Raw genomic sequence first — 21,298 nt, forward strand, 5'->3', positions numbered from 1 at the left:
CGCCTGTCCCAGTGCGGACATATTTCTGCAAGGCTTGTATATAGTTATTGCTTACATAAGGGTTATGTTACAGTTAAGATCAGTCTTTGGCTGATGCTGTTTTTTTCATACTGTTAACTGGTTGCGTATATTCCAGGTTATACGGTGTGGATGGTGTGGGCTGGTGTGAATCTTGCCCTTAGATTAACAAAAATCCTTTCTCTGACGTCCTAGTGGATGCTGGGAACTCCGTAAGGACCATGGGGAATAGCGGCTCCGCAGGAGACTGGGCACAAAAGTAAAGCTTTAGGACTACCTGGTGTGCACTGGCTCCTCCCCCTATGACCCTCCTCCAAGCCTCAGTTAGATTTTTGTGCCCGGCCGAGAAGGGTGCACACTAGGGGCTCTCCTGAGCTTCTTAGTGAAAGTTTAGTTTTATGTTTTTTATTTTCAGTGAGACCTGCTGGCAACAGGCTCACTGCATCGAGGGACTAAGGGGAGAAGAAGCGAACCTGCCTGCTTGCAGCCAGCTTGGGCTTCTTGGCTACTGGACACCATTAGCTCCAGAGGGACCGAACACAGGCCCAGCCTCGGAGTCCGGTCCCAGAGCCGCGCCGCCGGCCCCCTTACAGAGCCAGAAGCAAGAAGAGGTCCGGAAAATCGGCGGCAGAAGACATCAGTCTTCACCAAGGTAGCGCACAGCACTGCAGCTGTGCGCCATTGCTCCTCATACACACCTCACACTGCAGTCACTGAGGGTGCAGGGTGCTGGGGGGGGGGGGCGCCCTGAGCAGCAATAAAAACACCTTGGCTGGCAAACATACATCACATATAACCCCCAGGGCTATATGGATGTATTTTAACCCCTGCCAGAATCCATAAAAATGCGGGAGAAAAGTCTGTGAAAAAGGGGCGGAGCCTATCCTCAGCACACTGGCGCCATTTTCTCTCACAGCTCCGTTGGAGGGAAGCCCCCTGGCTCTCCCCTGCAGTTACTACACTACAGAAAGGGGTTAAAAAAGAGAGGAGGGCACTAATTAGGCGCAGTATTAATAAAACAGCAGCTATAAGGGGAAAAACACTTCTATAAGGTTATCCCTGTATATATATAGCGCTCTGGTGTGTGCTGGCATACTCTCCCTCTGTCTCCCCAAAGGGCTAGTGGGGTCCTGTCCTCTATCAGAGCATTCCCTGTGTGTGTGCTGTGTGTCGGTACGATTGTGTCGACATGTATGAGGAGGAAAATGGTGTGGAGGCGGAGCAATTGCCTGTAATGGAGATGTCACCCCCTAGGGAGTCGACACCTGAGTGGCTGAGCTTATGGAAGGAATTACGTGACAGTGTCAGCTCTTTACAAAAGATTGATGACATGAGACAGCCGGCTACTCAGCCTGTGCCTGTCCAGGTGTCTCAAAAGCCATCAGGGGCTCTAAAACGCCCGTTACCTCAGATGGCAGATACAGACGCCGACACGGATACTGACTCCAGAGTCGACGATTAAGAGACGAATGTGACTTCCAGTAGGGCCACACGTTACATGATTGAGGCTATGGAAAATGTTTTACATATTTCTGATAATACCAGTACCACTAAAAAGGGTATTATGTTGGGTGAGAAAAAACTGCCTGTAGTTTTTCCTGCATCTGAGGAATTAAATGAAGTGTGTGATGATGCGTGGGTTTCCCCCGATAAAAACTGTTAATTCCTAAAAAGTTATTAGCATCATACCCCTTCCCGCCAGAGGATAGGGCACGTTGGGAAACACCCCCTAGGGTGGATAAAGCGCTCACACGCTTGTCTAAACAGGTGGCACTACCGTCCCCGGATACGGCCGCCCTTAAGGAACCTGCTGACAGAAAGCAGGAAAATATCCTAAAAATTTATATACACTCACACGGGTGTGATACTGCGACCAGCAATCGCCTCAGCCTGGATGTGCAGTGCTGGGGTGGCTTGGTCGGATTCCCTGACTGACAATATTGATACCCTAGATAGGGACAGTATATTACTGACTATAGAGCATTTAAAAGATGCATTTCTATATATGCGTGATGCACAGAGGGATATTTGCCGACTGGCATCAAGAGTAAGTGCGCTGTCCATTTCTGCCAGAAGAGGGTTATGGACAAGACAGTGGTCAGGTAATGCTGATTCCAAAAGGCATATGGAAGTATCGCCTTATAAAAGGGAGGAGTTATTTGGGGTAGGTCTAACAGACCTGGTGGCCACGGCAACGGCTGGGAAATCCACATTTTTACCCCAGGTAGCCTCTCAACATAAGAAGACGCCGTATTATCAGGCGCAGTCCTTTAGGCCCCATAAGGGCAAGCGGGCAAAAGACTCCTCATTTCTGCCCCGTGGCAGAGGGAGAGGAGAAAGGCTGCAGCAGAAGCCATTCACAAGCTGTATTCCCAGCAGGTGATAATCAAGGTACCCCTCCTACAACAGGGAAAGGGGTATTATTCCACGCTGTTTGTGGTACCGAAGCCGGACGGCTCGGTGAGACTTATTTTAAATCTGAAATCCTTGAACACTTACATACAAAGGTTCAAATTCAGTATGGAGTCACTCAGAGCGGTGATTGCGAACCTGGAAGAAGGGGATTATATGGTGTCTCTGGACATCAAGGATGCTTATCTCCATGTCCCAATTTACCCTTCTCACCAAGGGTACCTCAGGTTTGTGGTACAGAACTGTCACTATCAGTTTCAGACGCTGCCGTTTGGTTTGTCCACGGCACCCCGGGTCTTTACCAAAGTAATGGCCGAAATGATGATACTCCTTCGAAGGAAGGGAGTTTTAGTTATCCCTTACTTGGACGATCTCCTGATAAGGGCAAGATCCAGGGAACAGTTGGTAGTCGGGGTAGCACTATCTCAAGTAGTGTTGCGGCAGCACGGTTGGATTCTCAATATTCCAAAATCGCAGCTGATCCCGACGACACGTCTTCTATTCCTAGGGATGATCCTGGACACAGTCCAGAAAAAGGTGTTTCTCCCGGAGGAGAAAGCCAGGGAGTTATCCGAACTAGTCAGAAACCTCCTAAAACCAGGCCAAGTGTCAGTGCATCAGTGCACAAGGGTCCTGGGAAAAATGGTGGCTTCCTACGAAGCAATTCCATTCGGCAGATTCCACGCAAGAACTTTCCAGTGGGACCTGCTGGACAAATGGTCCGGATCGCATCTTCAGATGCATCAGCGGATAACCCTGTCACCAAAGACAAGGGTGTCTCTCCTGTGGTGGTTGCAAAGTGCTCATCTTCGAGAGGGCCGCAGATTCGGCATTCAGGACTGGGTCCTGGTGACCACGGATGCCAGCCTGCGAGGCTGGGGAGCAGTCACACAGGGAAGAATTTCCAGGGCTTGTGGTCAAGCCTGGAGACATCACTTCACATAAATATTTTGGAGCTAAGGGCCATTTACAATGCCCTAAGCCAAGCAAGACCTCTGCTTCAAGGTCAGCCGGTGCTGATCCAGTCGGACAACATCATGGCAGTCGCCCACGTAAACAGACAGGGCGGCACAAGAAGCAGGAGGGCAATGGCAGAAGCTGCAAGGATTTTTCGCTGGGCGGAAAATCATGTGATAGCATTGTCAGCAGTGTTCATTCCGGGAGTGGACAACTGGGAAGCAGACTTCCTCAGCAGGCACGACCTCCACCCGGGAGAGTGGGGACTTCACCCAGAAGTCTTCCACATGATTGTAAACCGTTGGGAAAAACCAAAGGTGGACATGATGGCGTCCCGCCTAAACAAAAAATTGGACAGGTATTGCGCCAGGTCAAGGGACCCTCAGGCAATAGCTGTGGACGCTCTGGTAACACCGTGGGTGTACCAGTCAGTGTATGTGTTCCCTCCTCTTCCTCTCATACCAAAAGTACTGAGAATTATAAGACGGAGGGGAGTAAGAACTATACTCGTGGCTCCGGATTGGCCAAGAAGGACTTGGTACCCGGAACTTCAAGAGATGCTCACGGAGGACCCGTGGCCTCTACCTCTAAGAAGGGACCTGCTCCAGCAAGGACCCTGTCTATTCCAAGACTTACCGCGGCTGCGTTTGACGGCAGGGCGGTTGAACGCCGGATCCTGAAGGAAAAAGGCATTCCGGATGAAGTCATCCCTACCCTGATCAAGCCAGGAAGGATGTAACCGCAAAGCATTATCACCACATTTGGCGAAAATATGTTGCGTGGTGCGAGGCCAGTAAAGCCCCGATGGAGGAATTTCAACTAGGTCGATTCCTGCATTTCCTGTAAACAGGAGTGTCTATGGGCCTAAAATTGGGGTCCATTAAGGTTCAAATTTCGGCCCTGTCAATTTTCTTCCAGAAAGAACTAGCTTCAGTTCCTGAAGTTCAGACGTTTGTAAAAGGGGTACTGCATATACAGCCTCCTTTTGTGCCTCCAGTGGCACCTTGGGATCTCAATGTAGTTTTGGGGTTCCTAAAGTCACATTGGTTTGAACCACTTGAATCCGTGGAGTTAAAATATCTCACATGGAAAGTGGTCATGTTGTTGGCCCTGGCCTCGGCCAGGCGCGTGTCAGAATTGGCGGGCTTTATCCTGTAAAAGCCCTTATCTGATCTTCCATTCAGACAGGGCGGAATTGAGGACTCGTCCTCATTTTCTCCCTAAGGTGGTTTCAGTGTTTCATCTGAACCAACCTATTGTGGTACCTGCGGCTACTAGTGACTTGGAGGACTCCAAGTTGTTGGACGTAGTCAGGGCCTTTAAAATATATTTCTCTAACGTCCTAGTGGATGCTGGGGACTCCGAAAGGACCATGGGGAATAGCGGCTCCGCAGGAGACTGGGCACAAAGTAAAAGCTTTAGGACTAGCTGGTGTGCACTGGCTCCTCCCCCTATGACCCTCCTCCAAGCCTCAGTTAGATTTTGTGCCCGAACGAGAAGGGTGCAATCTAGGTGGCTCTCCTGAGCTGCTTAGAGTAAAAGTTTAAATAGGTTTTTTATTTTCAGTGAGACCTGCTGGCAACAGGCTCACTGCATCGAGGGACTTAGGGGAGAGAAACGAACTCACCTGCGTGCAGAGTGGATTGGGTTTCTTAGGCTACTGGACATTAGCTCCAGAGGGACGATCACAGGCCCAGCCATGGATGGGTCCCGGAGCCGCGCCGCCGGCCCCCTTACAGATGCTGAAGCAAGAAGAGGTCCATAAATCGGCGGCAGAAGACTTTCCTGTCTTCATAAGGTAGCGCACAGCACTGCAGCTGTGCGCCATTGCTCTCAGCACACTTCACACTCCGGTCACTGAGGGTGCAGGACGCTGGGGGGGGCGTTCTGGGAAGCAATGAATTTACCTTAGTTGGCGAAAAATACATCACATATAGCTCCTGGGCTATATGGATGTATTTAACCCCTGCCAGTTTTCCAGAAAAAAGCGGGAGAAGAGCCCGCCGTGAAGGGGGCGGGGCCTATCTCCTCAGCACACAGCGCCATTTTTCCCACACAGCTCCGCTGGTAGGAAGGCTCCCAGAATCTCCCCTGCATCCTGCAACTACAGAAACAGGGTAAAAAAGAGAGGGGGGCACTTATTTGGCAAAATAACAGATATAAGCAGCTATAAGGGATAGACACTTATTGTAAGGTTGTCCCTATACATATATAGCGCTCTGGTGTGTGCTGGCAAACTCTCCCTCTGTCTCCCTAAAGGGCTAAGTGGGTCCTGTCCTCTATCAGAGCATTCCCTGTGTGTGTGCTGGGTGTCGGTACGTGTGTGTCGACATGTATGAGGAGGAAAATGATGTGGAGGCGGAGCAATTGCCTATAATGGTGATGTCACCCCCTAGGGAGTCGACACCTGAATGGATGGCCGTAATTAAGGAATTACGTGACAGTGTCGGCACGTTACAGAAAACTGTTGACGACATGAGACAGCCGGCAGCTCAGTTAGTGCCTGTCCAGGCGTCTCAAACACCGTCAGGGGCTATTAAACGCCCATTACCTCAGTGGGTTGACACGGACCCAGACACAGACACTGACTCCAGTGTCGACGGTGAAGAAACAAACGTATTTTCCAGTAGGGCCACACGTTACATGATCACGGCAATGAAGGAGGTTTTGCACATCTCTGATACTGCAAGTACCACAAAAAGGGGTATTATGTGGGGTGTGAAAAAACTACCCGTAGTTTTTCCTGAATCAGATGAATTGAATGAAGTGTCTATGAAGCGTGGGTTACCCCCGACAGAAAACTGCTAATTTCTAAAAAATTATTGGCACTATATCCCTTCCCACCAGAGGTTAGGGCTCGTTGGGAAACACCCCCTAGGGTGGATAAGGCGCTCACACGCTTATCAAAACAAGTGGCGTTACCGTCTCCAGAAACGGCCGCCGATAAGGAGCCAGCAGATAGGAGGCTGGAAAATTTCCTTAAAAGTATATACACACATACTGGTGTTATACTGCGACCAGCAATCGCCTCAGCCTGGATGTGCAGTGCTGGGGTGGCTTGGTCGGATTCCCTGACTGAAAATATTGATACCCTGGACAGGGACAATATATTATTGACTATAGAGCATTTAAAGGATACATTCCTATATATGCGAGATGCACAGAGAGACATTTGCACTCTGGCATCAAGAGTAAGTGCGATGTCCATTTCTGCCAGAAGAGGATTATGGACGCGACAGTGGTCAGGGGATGCGGATTCCAAACGGCATATGGAAGTATTGCCGTATAAAGGGGAGGAGTTATTTGGGGGCGGTCTATCGGACCTGGTGGCCACGGCAACGGCTGGGAAATCCACCTTTTTACCCCAAGTCACCTCGCAGCAGAAAAAGATACCGCCTTTTCAGGCTCAGTCCTTTCGTCCCCATAAGGGCAAGCGGGCAAAAGGCCACTCATATCTGCCCCGGGGCAGAGGAAGGGGAAAAAGACTACAACAGACAGCTTCTTCCCACGACCAGAAGCGCTCCCCCGCTTCTGCCAAGTCCTCAGCATGACGCTGGGGCCTTACAAGCGGACTCAGGCACGGTGGGGGCCCGTCTCAAGAATTTCAGCGCGCAGTGGGCTCACTCGCAAGTGGACCCCTGGATCCTGCAGGTAGTATCTCAGGGGTACAAATTGGAATTCGAGACGTCTCCCCCTCGCCGGTTCTTGAAGTCTGCTTTACCAACGTCTACCCCCGACAGGGAGGCGGTATTGGAAACCATTCACAAGCTGTATTCCCAGCAAGTGATAATCAAGGTACCCCTCCTACAACAGGGAAAGGGGTATTACTCCACGCTGTTTGTGGTACCGAAGCCGGACGGCTCGGTGAGACCCATTTTAAATCTGAAAACCTTGAACACTTACATAAAAAGGTTCAAGTTCAAGATGGAGTCACTCAGAGCTGTGATAGCGAACCTGGAAGAAGGGGACTACATGGTGTCTCTGGACATCAAGGATGCTTACCTCCATGTCCCAATTTGCCCTTCTCACCAAGGGTACCTCAGGTTTGTGGTACAGAACTGTCACTATCAGTTTCAGACGCTGCCGTTTGGATTGTTCACGGCACCCCGGGTCTTTACCAAGGTAATGGCCGAAATGATGATTCTTCTTCGAAGAAAAGGCGTCTTAATTATCCCTTACTTGGACGATCTCCTGATAAGGGCACGGTCCAGAGAACAGTTAGAGGTCGGAGTAGCACTATCGCAAATAGTACTACGACAGCACGGATGGATTCTAAATATTCCAAAATCGCAGCTGATTCCGACGACACGTCTGCTGTTCCTAGGGATGATTCTGGACACAGTACAGAAAAAGGTGTTTCTCCCGGAAGAGAAAGCCAGGGAGTTATCCGACCTAGTCAGGAAACTCCTAAGACCAGGCCAGGTGTCAGTGCATCAGTGCACAAGGGTCCTGGGAAAGATGGTGGCTTCTTACGAAGCGATTCCATTCGGCAGATTCCACGCAAGAACTTTTCAGTTGGATCTGCTAGACAAATGGTCCGGATCGCATCTTCAAATGCATCAGCGGATAACCCTGTCTCCAAGGACAAGGGTGTCTCTCCTGTGGTGGTTACAGAGTGCTCATCTCCTAGAGGGCCGCAGATTCGGCATTCAGGATTGGGTCCTGGTGACCATGGATGCCAGCCTGAGAGGCTGGGGAGCAGTCACACAGGGAAAAAATTTCCAGGGCTTGTGGTCAAGCATGGAAACGTCACTTCACATAAATATCCTGGAACTAAGGGCCATTTACAATGCCCTAAGTCAGGCAAGGCCTCTGCTTCAGGGTCAGCCAGTATTGATCCAGTCGGACAACATCACGGCAGTCGCCCGCGTAAACAGACAGGGCGGCACAAGAAGCAGGAGGGCAATGACGGAAGTGGCAAGGATTCTTCGCTGGGCGGAAAATCATGTGATAGCACTGTCAGCAGTGTTCATTCCGGGAGTGGACAACTGGGAAGCAGACTTCCTCAGCAGACACGATCTTCACCCGGGGGAGTGGGGACTTCACCCGGAAGTCTTCCACATGATTGTAAACCGTTGGGAAAAACCAAAGGTGGACATGATGGCGTCTCGCCTCAACAAAAAACTGGACAGATATTGTTCCAGGTCAAGGGACCCTCAGGCAATAGCTGTGGACGCTCTGGTAACACCGTGGGTGTACCGGTCAGTGTATGTGTTCCCTCCTCTTCCTCTCATACCAAAAGTACTGAGAATCATAAGAAGGAGAGGAGTAAAGACTATACTCGTGGCTCCGGATTGGCCAAGAAGGACTTGGTACCCGGAAATTCAAGAGATGCTCACGGAAGACCCGTGGCCTCTACCTCTAAGACAGGACCTGCTCCAGCAGGGACCATGTCTGTTCCAAGACTTACCGCGGCTGCGTTTGACGGCATGGCGGTTGAACGCCGGATCCTGAAGGAAAAAGGCATTCCGGATGAAGTCATCCCTACCCTGATCAAAGCCAGGAAGGATGTAACCGTACAACATTATCACCGTATTTGGCGTAAATATGTAGCGTGGTGCGAGGCCAGGAAGGCCCCTACGGAGGAATTTCAACTAGGTCGATTCCTGCATTTCCTGCAAACAGGACTGTCTATGGGCCTCAAATTAGGGTCCATTAAGGTTCAAATTTCGGCCCTGTCGATATTCTTCCAAAAAGAACTAGCTTCTGTACCTGAAGTTCAGACGTTTGTCAAGGGAGTACTGCATATACAGCCTCCTTTTGTGCCTCCAGTGGCACCTTGGGATCTCAATGTAGTGTTGGGATTCCTAAAATCACATTGGTTTGAACCACTCACCACTGTGGACTTGAAGTATCTCACTTGGAAAGTGGTAATGCTGTTAGCCCTGGCTTCAGCCAGGCGTGTATCAGAATTGGCGGCTTTATCCTATAAAAGCCCTTACCTAATTTTTCATACGGACAGGGCAGAATTGAGGACTCGTCCTCAATTTCTCCCTAAGGTGGTTTCAGCATTTCACTTAAACCAACCTATCGTGGTGCCTGCGGCTACTAGGGACTTGGAGGATTCCAAGTTGCTGGACGTAGTCAGGGCCCTGAAAATATATGTTTCCAGGACGGCTGGAGTCAGAAAATCTGACTCGCTGTTTATCCTGTATGCACCCAACAAGCTGGGTGCTCCTGCTTCTAAGCAGACGATTGCTCGTTGGATTTGTAGTACAATTCAGCTTGCACATTCTGTGGCAGGCCTGCCACAGCCAAAATCTATAAAAGCCCATTCCACACGGAAAGTGGGCTCATCTTGGGCGGCTGCCCGAGGGGTCTCGGCTTTACAACTTTGCCGAGCAGCTACTTGGTCAGGGGCAAACACGTTTGCTAAATTCTACAAATTTGATACCCTGGCTGAGGAGGACCTGGAGTTCTCTCATTCGGTGCTGCAGAGTCATCCGCACTCTCCCGCCCGTTTGGGAGCTTTGGTATAATCCCCATGGTCCTTTCGGAGTCCCCAGCATCCACTAGGACGTTAGAGAAAATAAGAATTTACTTACCGATAATTCTATTTCTCATAGTCCGTAGTGGATGCTGGGCGCCCATCCCAAGTGCGGATTGTCTGCATTACTTGTACATAGTTATTGTTACAAAAATCGGGTTATTGTTGTTGTGAGCCATCTTTTCAGAGGCTCCTTCTGTTATCATGCTGTTAACTGGGTTCAGATCACAAGTTGTACGGTGTGATTGGTGTGGCTGGTAATGAGTCTTACCCGGGATTCAAAATCCTTCCTTATTGTGTACGCTCGTCCGGGCACAGTATCCTAACTGAGGCTTGGAGGAGGGTCATAGGGGGAGGAGCCAGTGCACACCAGCTAGTCCTAAAGCTTTTACTTTGTGCCCAGTCTCCTGCGGAGCCGCTATTCCCCATGGTCCTTTCGGAGTCCCCAGCATCCACTATGGACTATGAGAAATAGAATTATCGGTAAGTAAATTCTTATTGTTTCCAGGACGGCTGGAGTCAGAAAATCTGACTCACTGTTTATCCTGTATGCACCCAACAAGCTGGGTGCTCCTGCTTCTAAGCAGACTATTGCTCGTTGGATTTGTAATACAATTCAGCTTGCACATTCTGTGGCAGGCCTGCCACAGCCAAAATCTGTAAAAGCCCATTCCGCAAGGAAGGTGGGCTCATCTTGGGCGGCTGCCCGAGGGGTCTCGGCTTTACAACTTTGCCGAGCAGCTACTTGGTCAGGGGAAAACACGTTTGCTAAATTCTACAAATTTGATACCCTGGCTGAGGAGGACCTGGAGTTCTCTCATTCGGTGCTGCAGAGTCATCCGCACTCTCCCGCCCTTTTGGGAGCTTTGGTATAATCCCCATGGTCCTTACGGAGTTCCCAGCATCCACTAGGACGTCAGAGAAAATAAGAATTTACTTACCGATAATTCTATTTCTCGTAGTCCGTAGTGGATGCTGGGCGCCCATCCCAAGTGCGGATTGTCTGCAATACTTGTACATAGTTATTGTTAACTAAATCGGGTTATTGTTGTGAGCCATCTATCCAGAGGCTCCTCTGTTATCATGCTGTTAACTGGGTTCAGATCACAAGTTGTACGGTGTGATTGGTGTGGCTGGTATGAGTCTTACCCGGGATTCATAAATCCTTCCTTATTGTGTACGCTCGTCCGGGCACAGTATCCTAACTGAGGCTTGGAGGAGGGTCATAGGGGGAGGAGCCAGTGCACACCAAGTAGTCCTAAAGCTTTACTTTTGTGCCCAGTCTCCTGCGGAGCCGCTATTCCCCATGGTCCTTACGGAGTTCCCAGCATCCACTACGGACTACGAGAAATAGAATTATCGGTAAGTAAATTCTTATTTTCCTCGTACTGTCCGTCTCCTCTGGGCAGTTTCTCTAACTGAGGTCTGGAGGAGGGGCATAGATGGAGGAGCCAGTGCACACCCATCTAAAGTTCTTTATAGTGCCCATGTCTCCTGCGGAGCCCGTCTATACCCCATGGTCCTTACGGAGTCCCGAGCATCCTCTACGGACTAGGAGAAAAAGATTTACCGGTAGGTTTAAAATCTTATTTTTACTATCACTGGAGGTCATTCCGAGTTGGTCGCTCGCAAGCGGATTTTAGCAGATTTGCTCATGCTAAGCCGCCGCCTACTGGGAGTGAATCTTAGCATCTTAAAATTGCGAACGATGTATTCGCAATATTGCGATTACACACCTCGTAGCAGTTTCTGAGTAGCTCCAGACTTACTCGGCATCTGCGATCAGTTCAGTGCTTGTCGTTCCTGGTTTGACGTCACAAACACACCCAGCGTTTGCCCAGACACTCTTCCGTTTCTCCGGCCACTCCTGCGTTTTTTCCGGAAACGGTAGCGTTTTTCCCCACACGCCCATAAAACGGCCTGTTTCCGCCCAGTAACACCCATTTCCTGTCAATCACATTACGATCGCCAGAACGATGAAAAAGCCGTGAGTAAAATTCCTAACTGCATAGCAAATTTACTTGGCGCAGTCGCAGTGCGAACATTGCGCATGCGCATTAAGCGGAAAATCGCTGCGATGCGAAGATTTTTACCGAGCGAACAACTCGGAATGAGGGCCACTGTTCTTAGTACTTAGAGTATGCATCTGCATATCTCTTCCTTCAGCATAGTATTAGAAGCCTCAGCATGCTAGCACCTCTTGATATCTTTAATAATAAGATATGCAGTCCAAGTCCCCCTCTTTTTCGCATTCCCATAATTGACATAATTTGGATCCTGGATATTATTTTGAGGCCTTTTCCTATATAGTGAATGTCTATATGCTTAGAATGCTCTTTGGTCTTCATTTGATGTCTTCAGATTTACAGTCTACCAATGTTATTTGATTAAGGGCAGAGGTTCCCAAACGTGGTTCTCAAGGCACCACAACGGTCCTGGTTTTAAATGTATCCATGCTTGGCCACAGGTGACTTAATTAGCACCTTAGTCAATTTAATTTAACCATCTGTGCTAAGCCGTCGATATACCTAAAACCTGGACTGTTGGGGTGCCTTGAGGACCGCCTTTGGGAACCTCTGATTTAGGGGTCTAATATCTTTAAAAGATTATCTTTTTTAATGATTCACAGGTAGAGGCTAAATGAGAGACAGCTGTTAATGCAATATCTTTCATTTAAGGAAAATTGGAGCATACACAGCACTGGGATTGAATACTTATGCAAGCAATATTTTTAGCTTATATTTATATATAAAAATGCAGACAAATATTGAATTATGAGTTCTAAAAATATACTTTAAAAGCCTTCTGGTTTGCAGTACAAATAATAATGGCACCAATGTTCTTTTTCGGATACAGTCAGATTTCTTAATTAGTTGGATCTCCACAAAATTTACCTAGAAGAGAAAAAGAAAATATACTGTGATTCAGAACGTTCTAAGCCAGGCATGTCAAACTCAAAATCCCAACTGGGCTGAATAATCAAGGTCTTGTGTGGGCCGCAAAAAAGAAAGAGTCTTATATGTAGTAATAATAATAATAATAATAATAATAATAATAACATATATCAGTGTGTGCCAGGGGCTGTTATTCCCCCTTATACAATATATCACCACCGGCAGTGCCTGATACACATAATTGCCATCACGGTGCCAAATTACACACATCCCCCCTCGGTGCCAGATATCACATTTGCCTCCTCGGTGCCAGATAACACATTTGCCCCCTCGTGCCAGATAACACATATGCCCCCTCAGTGCCAGATAACACATATGCCCCCTCGGTGCCAGATAACACATATGCCCCCACGGTGCCAGATAACACATATGCCAGTCCCCTCCATTTTACCTTCTTCCTTGACAGCTAACAATTACTTTTCAATGCAGAATCTGCATCGCAGATGACTCCTCCTGTTCTACAAGGTCAGACAGGCACACAGTGAGAGTAACTCTCCTCTATATAATAATAACAATACCACATGGTGTGAGCTGACAGCAGTGCTATACCCCTTCATATATAACTGTGTGGTCCCCTCTCCCCTATATAATAATAATAATAAGATTTTACTTACCGATAAATCTATTTCTCGTAGTCCGTAGTGGATGCTGGGGACTCCGTCAGGACCATGGGGATTAGCGGCTCCGCAGGAGACAGGGCACAAAACTAAAGCTTTAGGATCAGGTGGTGTGTACTGGCTCCTCCCCCTATGACCCTCCTCCAAGCCTCAGTTAGGATACTGTGCCCGGACGAGCGTACACAATAAGGAAGGATATTGAATCCCGGGTAAGACTCATACCAGCCACACCAATCACACCGTATAACTTGTGATCTAAACCCAGTTAACAGTATGACAAACGTAGGAGCCTCTGAACAGACGGCTCACAACAATAACAACCCGATTTTTTTTTTTTTTTTGTAACAATAACTATGTACAAGTATTGCAGACAATCCGCACTTGGGATGGGCGCCCAGCATCCACTACGGACTACGAGAAATAGATTTATCGGTAAGTAAAATCTTATTTTCTCTGACGTCCTAAGTGGATGCTGGGGACTCCGTCAGGACCATGGGGATTATACCAAAGCTCCCAAACGGGCGGGAGAGTGCGGATGACTCTGCAGCACCGAGTGAGAGAACTCCAGGTCCTCCTCAGCCAGGGTGTGCCTCTGACCAAGTAGCGGCTCGGCAAAGTTGTAAAGCCGAGACCCCTCGGGCAGTCGCCCAAGATGAGCCCACCTTCCTTGTGGAATGGGCATTTATATATTTTGGCTGTGGCAGTCCTGCCACAGAATGTGCAAGCTGAATTGTACTACACATTCAACTAGCAATCGTCTGCTTAGAAGCAAGAGCACCCAGTTTTTTGGGTGCATACAGGATAACAGCAAGTCAGTTTTCCTGACTCCAGCCGTCCTGGAAATCTATATTTTCAGGGCCCTGACAACATCTAGCAACTTGGAGTCCTCCAAGTCTCTAGTAGCCGCAGGTACCACAATAAGCTGGTTCAAATGAAACGCTGACACCACCTTAGGGAGAAACTGGGGACGAGTCCGCAGCTCTGCCCTGTCCGAATGGACAATCAGATATGGGCTTTTGTGAGACAAAGCCGCCAATTCTGACACTCGCCTGGCCGAGGCCAGGGCCAACATCATGGTCACTTTCCATGTGAGATATTTCAAATCCACAGATTTGAGCGGTTTAAACCAACGTGATTTGAGGAATCCCAGGACTACGTTGAGATCCCACAGTGCCACTGGAGGCACAAAAGGGGGTTGTATATGCAGTACTCCCTTGTCAAATTTCTGGACTTCAGGAACTGAAGCCAATTCTTTCTGGAAGAAAATCGACAGGGCCGAAATTTTAACCTTAATGGACCCCAATTTGAGGCCCATAGACACTCCTGTTTGCAGGAAATGCAGGAATCGACCGAGTTGAAATTTCTTCGTGGGGCCTTCCTGGCCTCACACCACGCAACATATTTTCGCCACATGTGGTGATAATGTTGTGCGGTCACCTCCTTCCTGGCTTTGACCAGGGTAGGAATGACCTCTTCCGGAATGCCTTTTTTCCCTTAGGATCCGGCGTTCAACCGCCATGCCGTCAAACGCACCCGCGGTAAGTCTTGGAACAGACATGGTACTTGCTGAAGCAAGTCCCTTCTTATCGGCAGAGGCCCTGAGTCCTCTGTGAGCATCTCATGAAGTTCCGGGTACCAAGTCCTTCTTGGCCCATCCGGAGCCACGAGTATAGTTCTTACTCCTCTACGTCTTATAATTCTCAGTACCTTTGGTATGAGAAGCAGAGGAGGGAACACATACACCGACTGGTACACCCATGGTGTTACCAGAACGTCCACAGCTATTTCCTGAGGGTCTCTTGACCTGGCGCAATACCTGTCCAGTTTTTTGTTCAGGCGGGACGCCATCATGTCCACCTTTGGTCTTTCCCAACGGTGCACAATCATGTGGAAACAACTTCTCGATGAAGTCCCCACTCTCCCGGGTGGAGGTCGTGCTGAGGAAGTCTGCTTCCCAGTTGTCCACTCCCGGAATGAAAACTGCTGACAGTGCTATCACATGATTTTCCGCCCAGCGAAGAATCCTTGCAGTTTCTGCCATTGTCCTCCTGCTTCTTGTGCCGCCCTGTCTGTTTACGTGGGCGACTGCCGTGATGTTGTCCCACTGGATCAATACCGGCTGACCTTGAAGCAGAGGTCTTGCTAAGCTTAGAGCATTGTAAATTGCTCTTAGCTCCAGTATATTTATGCGGAGAGAAGTCCCCAGACTTGATCACACTCCCTGGAAATTTTTTCCCTGTGTGACTGCTCCCCAGCCTTTCAAGCTGGAATCCGTGGTCACCAGGACCCAGTCCTGAATGCATAACTGTGGCACTTTAGTAGATGAGCACTCTGCAGCCACCACAGAAGAGACACCCTTGTCCTTGGAGACAGGGTTATCCGCTGATGCATCTGAAGATGCGATCCGGACCATTTGTCCAGCAGATCCCACTGAAAAGTTCTTGCGTGAAATCTGCCGAATGGAATCGCTTCGTAAGAAGCCACCATTTTTCCCAGGACCCTTGTGCAATGATGCACTGACACTTTTCCTGGTTTTTGGAGGTTCCTGACTAGCTCGGATAACTCCCTGGCTTTCTCCTCCGGGAGAAACACCTTTTTCTGGACTGTGTCCAGAATCATCCCTAGGGACAGCAGACGTGTCGTCGGAGACAGCTGCGATTTTGGAATATTTAGAATCCACCCGTGCTGTCGTAGAACTACTTGAGATAGTGCTACTCAGACCTCCAACTGTTCTCTGGACCTTGCCCTTATCAGGAGATCGTCCAAGTAAGGGATAATTAAGACGCCTTTTCTTTGAAGAAGAATCATCATTTCGGCCATTACCTTGGTAAAGACCCGGGGTGCCGTGGACAATCCAAACGGCAGCGTCTGAAACTGATAGTGACAGTTTTGTACCACGAACCTGAGGTACCCTTTGTGAGAAGGGCAAATTTGTACATGGAGGTAAGCATCCTTGATGTCCAGGGACACCATATAGTCCCCTTTTTCCTGGTTCGCTATCACTGCTCTGAGTGACTCCATTTAGAATAGGTCTCACCGAGCCGTCTGGCTTCAGTACCACAATATAGTGTGGAATAATACCCCTTTACTTGTTGTAGGAGGGGTACTTTGATTATCACCTGCTGGGAATACAGCTTGTTAATTGTTTCCAATACTGCCTCCCTGTCGGAGGTAGACGTTGGTAAAGCAAACTTCAGGAACCTGCGAGGGGGAGACGTCTCGAATTTCCAATCTGTACCCCTGGGATACTACTTGTAGGATCCAGGGGTCCACTTGCGAGTGAGCCCACTGCGTGCTGAAACTCTTGAGACGACCCCCCACCGCACCTGTTTGTACGGCCCCAGCGTCATACTGAGGACTTGGCAGAAGCGGTGGAAGGCTTCTGTTCCTGGGAATGGGCTGCCTGCTGCAGTCTTCTTCCCTTACCTCTATCCCTGGGCAGATATTATGGGGACGAAAGGACTGAGGCTGAAAAGACTATGTCTTTTTCTGCTGAGATGTGACTTGGGGTAAAAAAGGTGGATTTTCTAGCTGTTGCCGTGGCCACCAGGTCCGATGGACCGACCCCAAATAACTCCTCCCCTTTATACGGCAATACTTCCATGTGCCGTTTGGAATCTGCATAACCTGACCACTGTCGTGTCCATAAACATCGTCTGGCAGATATGGACATCGCACTTACTCTTGATGCCAGAGTTTCGCATATATAGAAATGCATCTTTTAAATGCTCTATAGTCAATAAAATACTGTCCCTGTCAAGGGTATCAATATTTCCAGTCAGGGAATCCGACCAAGCCACCCCAGCGCTGCCCATCCAGGCTGAGGCGATCGCTGGTCGCAGTATAACACCAGTATGTGTGTATATACTTTTTAGGATATTTTCCAACCTCCTATCAGTTGGCTCCTTGAGGGCGTCCGTATCTGGAGACGGTAACGCCACTTGTTTTTATAAGCGTGTGAGCGCCTTATCCACCCTAAGGTGTGTTTCCCAACGCGCCATAACTTCTGGCGGGAAAGGGTATACCGCCAATAATTTTCTATCGGGGGAAACCCACGCATCATCACACACTTCATTTAATTTATCTGATTCAGGAAAAACCACATGTAGTTTTTTCACACTCCACATAATACCCTTTTTTGTGGTATTTGTAGTATCAGAAATATGTAACATCTCCTTCATTGCCCTTAACAAGTAACGTGTGGCCCTAAAGGAAAATACGTTTGTTTCTTCACCGTCGACACTGGAGTCAGTGTCCGTGTCTGTGTCGACCGACTGAGGTAAAAGGACGTTTTAACGCCCCTGACGGTGTTTTAGACGCCTGGACAGGTACTAATTGGTTTGCCGGCCGTCTCATGTCGTCAACCGACCTTGCAGCGTGTTGACATTATCACGTAATTCCTTAAATAAGCCATCCATTCCGGTGTCGACTCCCTAGAGAGTGACATCACCATTACCGGCAATTGCTCCGCCTCCTCACCAACATCGTCCTCATACATGTCGACACACAAGTACCGACACACAGCACACACACAGGGAATGCTCTGATAGAGGACAGGACCCCACTAGCCCTTTGGGGAGACAGAGGGAGAGTTTGCCAGCACACACCAAAAACGCTATATTATACAGGGACAACCTTTATATAAGTGTTTTTCCCTTATAGCATTTTAATATATATATATACATATCGCCAAATAAGTGCCCCCCCTCTCTGTTTTAACCCTGTTTCTGTAGTGCAGTGCAGGGGAGAGCCTGGGAGCCTTCCCACCAGCCTTTCTGTGAGGGAAAATGGCGCTGTGTGCTGAGGAGAATAGGCCCCGCCCCCTTTTCGGCGGGCTTCTTCTCCCGTTTTTCTGAGACCTGGCAGGGGTTAAATACATCCATATAGTCTCCAGGGGCTATATGTGATGTATTTTTAGCCAGAATAAGGTATTATACATTGCTGCCCAGGGCGCCCCCAGCAACGCCCTGCACCCTCCGTGACCGTTGGTGTGAAGTGTGTGACAACAATGGCGCACAGCTGCAGTGCTGTGCGCTACCTTCATGAAGACTGAAAAGCCTTCTGCCGCCTGTTTCTGGACCTTCAATCTTCAGCATCTGCAAGGGGGGTCGGCGGCGCGGCTCCGGGACGAACCCCAGGGTGAGACCTGTGTTCCGACTCCCTCTGGAGCTAATGGTGTCCAGTAGCCTAAGAAGCCAATCCATCCTGCACGCAGGTGAGTTGAACTTCTCTCCCCTAAGTCCCTCGATGCAGTGAGCCTGTTGCCAGCAGGACTCACTGAAAATAAGAAACCTAAAAACTTTTTCTAAGCAGCTCCTTAAGAGAGCCACCTAGATTGCACCCTGCTCGGACGGGCACAAAAACCTAACTGAGGCTTGGAGGAGGGTCATAGGGGGAGGAGCCAGTACACACCACCTGATCCTAAAGCTTTAGTTTTGTGCCCTGTCTCCTGCGGAGCCGCTAATCCCCATGGTCCTGACGGAGTCCCCAGCATCCACTTAGGACGTCAGAGAAAATAATAATAATAATAATAATAATAATAATAATAATTATACTACCATATATCAGTGTGTGCCAGGGGCTGTTATTCCCCCTTATACAGTATATCACCACCAGCAGTGCCTGATACATATAATTGCCCCCACGGTGCCAAATAACACACATCCCTCCACAGTGCCAGATAACACATATGCCCCCTCGGTGCCAGATAACACATATGCCCCCATGGTGCCAGATAACACATTTACCCCCTCGGTACATTTTATATAAAATAAATAAGTATTGTTATTACTATATAGGGGAGAGAGGACTGTATTTTATATATGAAGGTGAATAACAGCTCCTGGCACACAGAGAAACTACTATCTTTCTGAGTGTGCCAGGAGCTGTTATTCCCCTCATATATAAAATGCGGGCCTCTCTCTATGTAGTAATAATGCTATTTAATAATTAATAATAATACTATTTATATTACTTGTTATTGGCCATGTATATTTAGCCCCCAGCAGTGTGCTCACACTGTTTATTGGTAGAGCAGTGTCGCCTCCTCCGAACACGCTGCGCCTGGCTGCTGGTGTCAGTCAGACGCCGAGTGTCTCCCTGTCTCCTCCGCGCGGCCCTGTGAGCGGAATCAGGTGCCGTTTCGTGAGCCAATGAAAGCTTGCGGTCCGGCAGCCAATCAAGTGCCGCAGGTGCCGGTCCGCGAGCTCTGATTGGTTCAGGAACCGGCGCCTTAATTAAAATATCAATAGTCCGCTTTAGCCCTTCTCAGGTCAGCGCGCAACCCGCGGGCCGCAAAAGTAGGCGGCCGGGGCCACGAGTTTGACACCTATGTTCTAAGCAGTGATAATTTATTCACAAAAATAAACATTTATACATATGACATAAAATATGCAGAAAAATATAAAACAACTTTTGATATCCAAAACAGAGATAGTTTTGCAGAACCAAACAGTCTGGAACTCATATACAGGTTGAGTATCCCATATCCAAATATTCCGAAATACGGAATATTCCAAAATACGGATTTTTTTGAGTTAGGCTGAGATAGTGAAACCTTTGTTTTCTGATGGCTCAGTGTACACAAACTTTGTTTAATACACAAAATTATTAAAAATATTGTATTAAATGACCTTCAGGCTGTGTGTATAAGGTATATATGAAACATAAATGAATTGTGTGAATGTATACACACTTTATTTAATGCACAAAGTTATTAAAAATATTGGCTAAAATGACCTTCAGGCTGTGTGTATAAGGTGTATATGAAACATAAATGCATTCTGTGCTTAGACTTGGGTCCCATCGCCATGATATCTCATTATGGTATGCAATTATTCCAAAATACGGAAAAATCCGATATCCAAAATACTTCTGGTCCCAAGCATTTTGGATAAGGGATACTCAACCTGTATATATGATGTAGGTGGGAGTCACCTGGAGGGATGCAGAGAGAGTAGGTGGTGATGCATTATAGCATTTGGAGGTGCAGGACTCATTGGAGTAAGCAAGTGATACTAGCTGTCCATGTCACTGAGGTCACTGTGTAATTTTACTCGGATAGGCTGCCCTACACTTACTAATAGACTACAATTATCACCTACCCAGCATGCCCCACCCTTAGCCAGAGAGACTATTAAGTTCCTTCCTGCTTTGCAGTGTATAGTAATACCATGCCCCAGTCCTTGTCTAGTGCAGCTACTGTATAGTGGTGAAAGGCTTCACAAAGCTGCAGTTCATGTAGAGCACATAGGTTATCACAGGATCAACTCAGGGACTATGAAGCATACTTGCCTACCTGACCCTCTCCATGAGGGAGAAAATGCTCTGTTCCTAGACTTTCCTGGTAATGTATGATTGCCATCACCTGTGGTGAGCTAGTTAATTGATAAGAAAGGTATTTCACCACAGGTGATGGCAATCATACATTACCAGGAAAGTCCAGGAACAGAGCATTTTCTCCCTCATGGAGAGGGTCAGGTAGGCAAGTATGCTATGAAGACAGTGTCAGGTGAGTATGAGTACATAAGGGGCATAAAGTGAAAATGTTTGTGTAGTAAAGTGAGTGCATGGGTCAGCAGTTAATTGGGAGTATACAGGGATCTGCAAAGAATGTTTGTACACAAGGATCAGCAAGTAAATATGAGTGGTAGTACACAGGTCATAAGGTAAGTGTACTCTATGGCAGTTATGTTGATGCGATCTATTGTATGGCGATAGTGGCTGCTCTCTGTGTCCTATGTTAGTCATGTAAAGGATCTCTGTATTGTGGTCACATGGATTCTCACTTTGGGGGTCATTCCGACCTGATCGATCGCTGCAGTTTCTCGCAGCGTAGCGATCGGGTCGGAACT

General features: G+C 48.3%; 1 protein-coding gene and 1 long non-coding RNA gene across 2 annotated transcripts in view; one reads left to right on the forward strand and one right to left on the reverse strand.

The window, feature by feature from the left end:
- The window catches only part of SYCP1 (synaptonemal complex protein 1), a 1,049,791-nt gene that overhangs the window by 343,526 nt on the left and 684,967 nt on the right, over nt 1-21,298 (forward strand). The gene's annotated exons all lie outside the window — the stretch shown is intronic.
- On the reverse strand, nt 12,635-20,570 carry LOC135051176 (uncharacterized). Its single transcript, XR_010242097.1, has 3 exons — nt 20,382-20,570; nt 13,220-13,326; nt 12,635-12,768 (listed from the first exon to the last, which is right to left on the reverse strand). It is a non-coding gene; the product is annotated as an uncharacterized LOC135051176 (long non-coding RNA).

The sequence above is a fragment of the Pseudophryne corroboree genome, chromosome 2, assembly GCF_028390025.1.
Source record: "Pseudophryne corroboree isolate aPseCor3 chromosome 2, aPseCor3.hap2, whole genome shotgun sequence".
NCBI lineage: Eukaryota > Metazoa > Chordata > Amphibia > Anura > Myobatrachidae > Pseudophryne > Pseudophryne corroboree.